We start from the raw sequence: 10,210 nt of genomic DNA on the forward strand, positions 1-10,210 counted from the left end.
CTGGAAAAACAACTGACCTAAAAAAGAGATCCAGGAGAGAAAATTTAAAAATTATTGACTACCTAAAAGTTATGACCCAAAATAGAGCTTAGATATGATATCCTAGAAGCAGAGGGTAAAATAGAAATTCAGACTCCACCAGTAATCTCCTGAAAGAGATCTCAAGATGAAAATTGCCAGAATTATTAAAACTACCAGGAATATTATAGTTAAATTTCAGAACTCTCAAGTCAAGGAGAAAACATTATAAGCAGCCAGAAAAAAAAATTCAAATATTGTGTTGCTACAGTCAGGATTACATAGGATTTGGCAGTGTCTACATTAAAGGGCTCATAGAGCTTGGAATATGATATTCAGAAGGCAAAAGAGCTCTGTTTACAAGCAAGAATCAACTACCCAGCAAAACTGAACATACTCTTTCAGGGGAAAAGAAGACATTCGCCTGGAGCAGTCCCTGCTCCCCCACCCCTCCACCGCACCACGACCCCAGCAGCCCCCGGCCTCTCTGCCCACCGCTCCGGCCGCCCACTGCTGCGCCTGCCTGCGCCCGCCATGGCCAACAAGGAAGCAGCCTTTGATGATGCTGTAGAAGAACAAGTGATCAATGAAGAATATAAAATATGGAAAAAAATACTCCTTTTCTCTATGACCTAGTGATGACCCATGCCCTTGAGTGGCCCAGCTTAACTGCACAGTGGCTTCCAGATGTGACCAGACTTGAAGGGAAGGATTTCAGCATTCATCGACTTGTCCTGGGTACACACACATCAGATGAACAGAACTATCTTGTGATAGCTGGTGTGCAGCTTCCTAATGATGATGCTCAGTTTGATGCCTCTCACTATGACAGTGAGAAAGGAGAATTTGGAGGCTTTGGTTCAGTTAATGGGAAAATTGAGATTGAAATCAAGATTAACCATGAAGGTGAAGTGAACAAGGCCCGTTATATGCCCCAGAATCCTTGTATCATTGCAACAAAGACTCCATCCAGTGATATTCTTGTTTTCCACTACACCAAGCACCCTTCGAAACCAGATCCTTCTGGGGAATGTAACCTAGACTTGCATCTCTGGGGACATCAAAAGGAGGGCTATGGGCTATCGTGGAACCCAAATCTCAGTGGACACTTGCTTAGTGCATCAGATGATCATACCATCTGCTTATGGGACATCAGTGCAGTTCCAAAGGAAGGTAAAGTAGTGGATGCAAAGGCCATATTCACAGGACATACAGCAGTATTTGAAGATGTTTCTTGGCACCTGCTCTATGAATCTCTCTTTGGATCAGTTGCTGATGATCAGAAGCTCATGATCTGGGACACACAGTCAAACAATACTTCTAAACCAAGTCACTCAGTGGATGCCCACACTGCTGAAGTAAACTGTCTCTCTTTCAGTCCTTATAGTGAGTTTATTCTTGCCACAGGATCAGCTGATAAGACAGTTGCATTGTGGGATCTTAGAAATCTGAAACTAAAGTTACATTCCTTTGAATCACATAAAGATGAAATATTCCAGGTTCAATGGTCTCCCCACAATGAAACTATCTTGGCTTCTAGTGGCACTGGTCACAGGCTAAATGTCTGGGATTTAAGTAAAATTGGAGAAGAACAGTCCTCTGAAGATGTAGAAGATGGACCACCAGAATTATTGTTTATTCATGGTGGTCACACTGCCAAGATATCCAATTTCTCTTGGAACCCCAATGAACCTTGGGTTATTTGTTCTGTATCAGAAGACAATATCATGCAAGTTTGGCAGATGGCTGAGAATATATACAATGATGAAGACCCTGAAGGAAGCGTGGATCCAGAAGGACAAGGATCCTAGACATGTCTGCATTGGTGCTGATTTTTAGACTCCCCTTTCTTCCCAAACTGAGATTGATTTAACACTGGTTTTGAGACAGACTTTTTGTCCAGACATTCTTCTATAGGCACCTGTTAACCCAGAGAGTGAATGATTTCTGAATATAAACTGTGGGGGCGGGGTGACTTAGCAGAGCCACAGACCCATATTTAATTTTTTTCCAAGAACTTTTTTATGAGCAAATCCAGCTCTGAAATCTGATTTAGCCACAGAAAATGGACCATGAGTGTTTTATTTTTCTTCCTAAGCTATAATTGCAAGTTTTTTTGGACTAATTTAATAAAATTAGAATGGGGTAGGATTTATATCCAAGTGAGGAGTCTGAGCCACTGAGGTATTAGCATTGTATCTGAACTTGTTTCCCTTTGTTTATGGAGATTCAAAGACTAAAACTGGCATGGCTGACTTTATAGGGTATAGTTTATCCTGTTGTAGACTGGCCTACCCTTCCTGGTTTCCTCTGTAACCAATAAAAATTTTTTATTAAATTTTTTTTTTGTTTAAAAAAAAGAAGACATTCAATGAAATAGGGGACTTTCAAACTTTCCTGTTGAAATGACCAGAGCTGAACTGAAAGTTTGATCTCCAAATACAGGACTCAGGTGAAGCATAGAGAGGGTGGATGCAAAGGACTAATTACGAGTGATTTAATGATGTTGAACTTCTAGTTTTCTTGCATGGAATATGATACTAATAACTCATAGGAACCCTCTCATTTATTAGGGCAGTTAGAAGAAGTATATATATATATATATATATATATATATATATGTATATAGACATGACATAGGAGGGAATTGAATTTGAAGGTATAATATATTAATAAAGTGAAATTAAGGGGGAGAAAGGAATGCACTTGGAGAAAGAGAAAGGAAAGGTAGAATTTGATAAGTTATCTCTCATAAAAGAGGTTAAAAAAAGCTTTTGCAGTGGAGAGGAAGGAGGGAAGGTGAGGGGGAGTGAGTGAATCTTAAGTCTCATTGGAAGTGAGTCAGAGAGAGAATAATATATACACCCAATTGAGTATAGAAATCCATCTTACCCTAGAGGAAAATAGGAGAGGGGGAGGGATGAGAGGAAGGGGATGGGGTGGGGGAAGGGGATGTAGGTGAGAGAGGGAAGATCATAGGACAGGGTAAATAGATGAAACACACTTTTGAGGAGGGGATAGGATGAAAGGAGAAAGAGAATAGAATAAATGGGGGTGGGGGAATAGGATGAAGTAAAATATAGCTAGCAATAGTAACTGTGGGAAAAATATTGAAGTAATTCCTTTTATGGACTTATGATAAAGAATGCTACCACCTCACAGAAAGAGTTGGTGAATGAATACAAACAGCAGCATACTTTTTTCTCACTTTATTTTTCTTGAAGTTTAGCTTTCTGTGGATGTGCATGAGAATGTGTGTGTGTGTGTGTGTGTGTGTGTGTGTGTGTGTGTGTGTGTATTATGCTTACCTTTACAACATGCTTATTGTACTAATGCTTTTAATGGCTACATATTTTTAGCCTATACCAAGTAACTTGCTTTCTCAATGGGTGGAATGGGGTAAGAGGAAGAGAGAGAATTTGGACAGCAAGGTTTTGGAAGTAAATGTTGAAAATTGCTTTTGCATGTAGCTGGGGGGGAAACTTAAAAAAGAAAAAAAGAAAATTAAAAAAAAAGAATGTATTCTGTTCTGCTTTTTTAATTTTTTCAAATATTTCCCTATTACATTTACATGTGGTTCAGAGTGTTGTATGTGGTTTCTATGTTTGATACCCATGAAGTAGAAGACTAGATTAAATCTAATAAGATGAAATTCCCCAGGAATAATGGGGAAAATCTTGAACTTGTGTACTAAAAATCAACTTTACATGAAAAGATAATAGATATATGCTTACACAGCAATTTTCCTGGATTTGAGGGAAAAGGGAGAAAAAAATTACAGAATTTTTGTGGATTGTTAGCTCAAGATGAGTAATCAGTGTGATGTGGCAACCAAAAAAGATAAAGGGAATGATTCCATCTTGAGCTGCAGTAAGAGAGGAAAGTGATAGTCTCTCTGTTCTCTGCCCTCCTCAGATCTCATCTGGAGGATTGTGTTCAGTTCTTGCTAGAATACCTTAAATTAGTGAATAAGGAGGATAAGCAGAATGGAGAAGGCCTTGACTCTATGTAATGTGAAATTTTGTTAAAGGAACTGATGGTGTATAGCCTATAGAAAAGAAAGCAGAGGAGGGAAAATGATAGCTGTCTTTAAACATCTAAAGGCCTGCCATGTGGAGAAGATATTAGATTTCTTGTGTTGAGTTTCAGAAAGTATAAGTAAGAACCATGGGTAGAAGTTACAAAGAGGCCAACTCAAGCTTATTATTGTCAAAATTCTTCTTAACAATTATTGTTTAGGTCATATCCAACTCTTCATGATATCCTATTGGGGCTTTCTTGACAGAGATACTAGAGTAGCTTGCCACTTCCTTCTCCAATACATTTTACAGATGAGGAAACTGAGACAAACAAGGATAAGTGACTTGCCCAGAACCACACATCTAGTAAGTGACTAAGGTCAGATTTGAACTCAGAAAGATGGATTTTCCTGACTCCAGACTTGGTTTTCTTTCTTTCTTCCTTCCTTCCTTCCTTCCTTCCTTCCTTCCTTCCTTCCTTCCTTCCTTCCTTCCTTTCTTTCTTTCTTTCTAGAGAAACAGATAGACACAGACAGAAAGAGAGAGACAGAGAGAGAGAGACAGACAGAGAGACAGAGAGAGACTGAGAGAGACAGAGAGAGAGAGACAGACAGAGAGAGAGACAGACAGACAGAAAAACAGAGAGATAGAGACAGAGAGAAGAGAAATAGAGAACTGAATCCTGGTGCATACTCATGCACAGAAGGTGGGACATAGATAATGATCCTGCAAAGGGTCATTTTGTTCATTTGTTCATTCAGAATTAAGGAGGGGGGTATCAATAGATCCAGATACCATGAAAAAGTTCTACCTTTTCTCTTAGGTTTGAAGATGGTTCAGTCAATACAACCAACATTTGTTAAGCATCTATTGTCTACTTTGTGGTTTCACTTCCTATGCACATCTTAACCTATTCTTGAAATCCTTTCTTGAGTAATAACCTGAGATTAGAGAAGGAAGGGACAGGTTAATTGAGGCCTAAGGATTAACTGCTGCTCAATCACCAGTAAAGTTTATGGGAAAAGAGCTCCAGGGCAGAGAAGGACAGGGCTTGCACTGACCCCATTTGTCCCCGGCCACCTAGACTGACCTCTCAGCTCAGGTTCAGGATTTGCTATCAGTTCTCCCTTTCATCTTTATGAAAATCGACCATATGAATAAAGACATGAAGCTGGGGAGCTGAGAAAAATGCTTGTCTGATTTTCATTTTAAATTAATTAACCTACAAATAAAGTGGATGGGAGGTGAGGCCACTATCTCAAGTGTTCCCAAACCCACAGGGCAGTGTACTTTGCTCACAGCTGGGGCTCAATCGATTATTAAATTAAGCCCAGTGTGCCTTCTCTAGAATAACAGGAGGTTAATGAGGTGAGGCTTGGGTGACAGTGTCCGTTGCCATGTGTGACAGTCCTGGTTTCAAACTGTAAATAATCACTCCTAGGAAGTCCCTGCCATGGTTCCCCTTTGATGTGAAGTCCCCTTTTCTAGGCCTTAATTGCTGGGAGATCCATTTCTAGTTAGTCTGTTCTCTCTCTTCCCAGGTTTCCTCTTCCCCACCCTTGACCTAGCCTCTGAGTCTTCAGTTGTAGGTCACCAGAAGGATAGTGGATAAATGACCTTGGAGGAGATCCAGATAAGCTTTGATAATCAATAATCAACAAATGTTTATTAAATACCTACTTAATGGGTGCCTGGATCTGGATTAGACCTGAAGGATACAAATAGAGAATAAAAAAATTCCTACTTATAACATTCTTATTGGAGACACAAGAACATAGTTTTAGAAAAAACCTATAAATCTAAGGTGGTAAAATAAGTAGTTTGAGATGGAGGCAGAGGTTTTCTCAAGGTGGCTCTGAAAGATTCTTAAGATTGTCCAATTTTCAGTATGAGTATCTGCAGACCTTGGCAAAACCTACAAACCAGGACTTAATTTACTGTTTTGTTTATTGTCTAGATCTAAGAAAGTACTATAAAAAGTGTTAATAATGAAGATTAAATATAAAATCATGCTGTATTTTTTTTTCTCAGAGAGGCTTTTTAAAACACTTACCAGCATATCCCTGGATGCATGTCATTAGGTACTAGGAGAATCAGGAAAAAAAATTCCTGTAGAAGATGGTATTTGAACTGCATTTTATTGTTTTTTAAAGGGAAGTTACATATATTTATCTTTTTTTTAGTACAGTTCATTATTCTCACAAGAAAATAAATACTCCAAAAAGTCAGAATTTTGAGAAGTACTAAATCAGAAGATAATTTTTGATAAAAGAATTATTTGAGTATGTTAATTTGATTTATAAAATTTTAATTTATATATGGTTTTTCAGGAGCCTTTATTTGTAGCATGAGAAACACCTGTACTATCCTCATATACATTTCTATTTTGTTAAATGACAACATCAAGACATTCTACATTGCAAATAATGTTAATATGGCAAAAATAGCAGCTATAATCTAAACTATTAATGTGAAGGAGAATATGCCAAATTCACCAGCTAAAAACAATAGCTTTCTTTCTAAGTATTTTTTTTCAAAATGTTCTTAATACTCTTTAGGAAGTTGGAATGGCACATATTTATTTTTTAAATACAAATAAAGTTTGTTTATGGTACAAAATTAGTGTTCTTACTATCATTTTAGAGAGCCCTTCACATTATATAATAAATACATTTTGAAAGGTCATAAATTGAAATTTAATTTTATGGACTTTTAGAGATGCTTTCCTTAAATTCTAATTAATTTTCAAAGAACAGCAGATGCTAACCCTAAATTTAGTTTTAAGTTTTAGCCTCTTTACCTGCCACAATGATGATTAATGATTTATCAACAAACAAAAATGCTTTGTTTTGTTTTATTTTGTATTGTTTATATTTTTCCCAGGCTGTGATTTCATTGGTTTAGGAAAATAATTCCTCTTTAAAAAATCTTGAATAGTGTACAATAATCAAAGATAATTTTAAAAGACTTGTGAGGGAAAATACCTACCATACTCAGAGAAGGAACTGTGGAGTTCAAATGAAGACCAAATTTTATTGTCTTCAATTTTTTAAAATTGTCTTATGTATTATGTAATTTTGCTATCTCTAATTTTTTTGCTTCCATTTGGATTTGATTCTTCTCTCACAACACATTAAATTTAGATCTATCTTTAACATTGGTTTCAAATATAAAGCCTCTATCAGATTGCTTTCTGTCAGGGGCAGGGAGGAGGGAAGGGAGGGAGGGAGAAAAATTGTAAAACTCAAAGCCTCGCCAAAAAAAAGATTGGTATAAACTATCATTGAGTGTAGTTGCAAAAATAAATAAAATATTTGCTAAAAAAATTTCTACTACCAATTCAGATTGGCACTTGTTCTATAACTTAAAATATTAAGAAATTGTATGGGGTACTGACTTGTTAAATGACTCATTAAGAATTTTCATCAGTATTCATCAGCTCATAGACCTTAACACCACATCTTCCTGATGACTGAGTTAGACTATCTATCTGCTGTAGTAGCAGCCCTTTAGTAAAATAAAATAAAATAAAATAAATTTTCAGTTAGAAATCTTTAAAAATGGGCTGAATAATAAATAATTATCCTAAAATGGTTATTTTTTCTCCTTCAGTTTTCTTTTTTGCTTTCATTGCCTTTATTTTCAAGATTTATTTAGTATTTTATTTTTCCAGTTACATGTAAAAATAATTTTTAACATTCTTTTCTGTAACTTTCAATTTCAAATTTTCTCCTTTCCCCCTTCAACTTCCCCCTCTTCCATCAAGAAGGCCAATAATTTGAAATAAGTTATATATATATATATATATATATATATATATATATATATGTAGTCATGTAAAACAATTCCTTAATTGAAATTAAGAAAAAACCTAAAGTAAAATAAAGTGAAAAAAATTTGATATTCAAACATCATCAGTTCTTTCTGGAGATAGATAGCATTTTCCATTATAAGGTCTTCAGAGTTGCCTTAGATCATTATATTGCTGAAAGCAACCAAGTCCTTCACAGTTGATGATTTATAATATTACCATTACTTTGTACACAGTACATTTCACTTTGGATCTAATCATGTAAGATTTTTCAGATTTTTCTGAGGGCATACTACTCATTATTTCTTATAGCACAATAATATTCCATCATAATCACATACAAGAATTTGTTCAGTCATTCCCCAGTTGGTGATTATCCCTTCAATTTCTAATTCTTTTTTTTTTTATCAGAAAAGAACTGCTTACAAATATTTTTGGGACATTTAAATCCATTTCCTTTTTGTTTGTTTTTTAAAATCTCTTCTTGGATATAGATTTAGTAGTGGGATTATGAAATCAAAGGTTTAATATCCTTAAATATCCTAAACGAGATCAAGTTTAATATCCCTTTGGGTCTAGTTCCAAATAGTACTACTGAATGATTTAATGAGTTCACAATGCAACAACAGTGCATTAAGGTTTCATTTTTCCCACATCCTCTCCAAAATTACCAAAATCCCCTCCACATCCCCTTTTCTGTCCTATTAGAAAATATAATAGGTAGGAAGTAGTTTTCTTAGAATTGTTTTAATTTGTATTTCTCCAATCAGTCATGAGTTAGAGCTTTTTTCATATGGCTAAAGAAAATTTCGATTACTTCATCTAAAAATTGTTCATTTTTTATCCTTTATCAATTGGGGAATGGCTCTTATGTTTTTTTAAAAATAACTCAGTTCTCTATGTGTTTGAGAAATGAGGCCTTTAATCAAACAAACTTGCTTCAATTTTTTTTCCTAGTTACAATTGCTAACTGTATTTCCAACCTTCCTATTTCTCCCCATTTATTCTATTCTCTCTTTCTCATTTCACTCAGTACTTTCTCAAAAGTGTTTTGCTTCTGACTACCCTTTCCCCCAAAATGCCATCTCTTCTATTACCTTGCCCCCCTTTTCCTTTCCCATTACCCTCCTATTTTCTTGTAGGGTAAGCTAGATTACTATACCAATTGAATGTGTATTTCATTCCCCCCTCTCCCTCACTTCCCTCATCTTCCTCTCCACTGTAAAAGCTTTTTCTTGCCTTTTCTAATGTGAAATAATTTACTCCATTCTATTGCTTCCCTTCCCTTTCAAACAATACATTACTTTCTCACTCCTTAATTTTAGTTTTTTAGATAGTATCTCTTCATATTCAACTCACATTTGTTTACATATACTTGTTCTAACTGCTCAAATAATGAGAAAGTTCTTATGTGTTACAAGCATCATCTTGTCATGTAGGAATGTAAACAGTTTAAGCTTATTAAGTCCCTTATTTTTTTCTTTTCCTGTTTACCTTTTTATGCTTTGCTTGTGTATTGTATTTGGAAGTCAAGTTTTCTATTTAGCTCAGGCTTTTCCATCAAGAAAGCTTGAAAGCCTCTATTTCATTGAATATCCATCCCCCCCCCCCAAAGATTATACTCAGCTTTATTGAATAAGTGATTCTTGGTTGCGATTTAACTTCTTTGCTCTCTGGAATATCATATTCCAAGCCTTCTGATTCTTTAATGTATAAGTTGCTAAATCTTGTATTTTCCTTACTGTGGCTGCCTTTTATTTGTATTGCTTCTTTCTAGCTCTTGCAATACTTTCTCCTTGACCTGGAAGCTCCAGAAATTACCTATAATATTTAAGGGAGTTTTCATTTTGGTATCTCCTCCAGTATTTGGCCTCTGGTTCTAGAATATCAAGGCAGTTTTACTTGAAAATTTCTTAAAGGATGATGTCTTTTTTGATCATGGATATCAATTAGTCCAATCAGTTTAAAATGATCTCTCCTTGATCTATGTTCCAGGGTGATTATTTTTCCAGTGAAATTTTACACATTATCTTCTATCTTTTAAAATTCTTTTGGTTTTGTTCTATTGTGTTTTGATTTTTTAATAATGTTATTCATCATTTGCTCAATTCCAATTCTAATTTTTAAGGGGTTACTTTTGGTGATGTTTTGAACCTCCTTTTCTATTTGGTCAATCCTACTTTTTAAGTTCTTTTCAGAGAATTTTTGTGCTTCTTTTTCTATTTGCCAATTCCACTAATGACCAGGAAAAGAGAACAGACTTCATTTTTCAAGAAATAAAACAGTAAAAATTTCCCTGAGATCCTAGAGTAGAGGATAAAATAAAAATTGAGGGAATTCACTGATCACCTCCTGAAAGAGA

General features: G+C 35.4%; 1 pseudogene; it reads left to right on the forward strand.

Moving 5' to 3' along the window:
* The first annotated feature begins 537 nt into the window (after window positions 1-537).
* Window positions 538-1,975, forward strand: LOC141494812 (histone-binding protein RBBP4 pseudogene; annotated as a pseudogene).
* The last annotated feature ends 8,235 nt before the right edge of the window (window positions 1,976-10,210 follow it).

The sequence above is a fragment of the Macrotis lagotis genome, chromosome 8 (assembly GCF_037893015.1).
Source record: "Macrotis lagotis isolate mMagLag1 chromosome 8, bilby.v1.9.chrom.fasta, whole genome shotgun sequence".
Classification (NCBI taxonomy): Eukaryota; Metazoa; Chordata; class Mammalia; order Peramelemorphia; family Peramelidae; genus Macrotis; species Macrotis lagotis.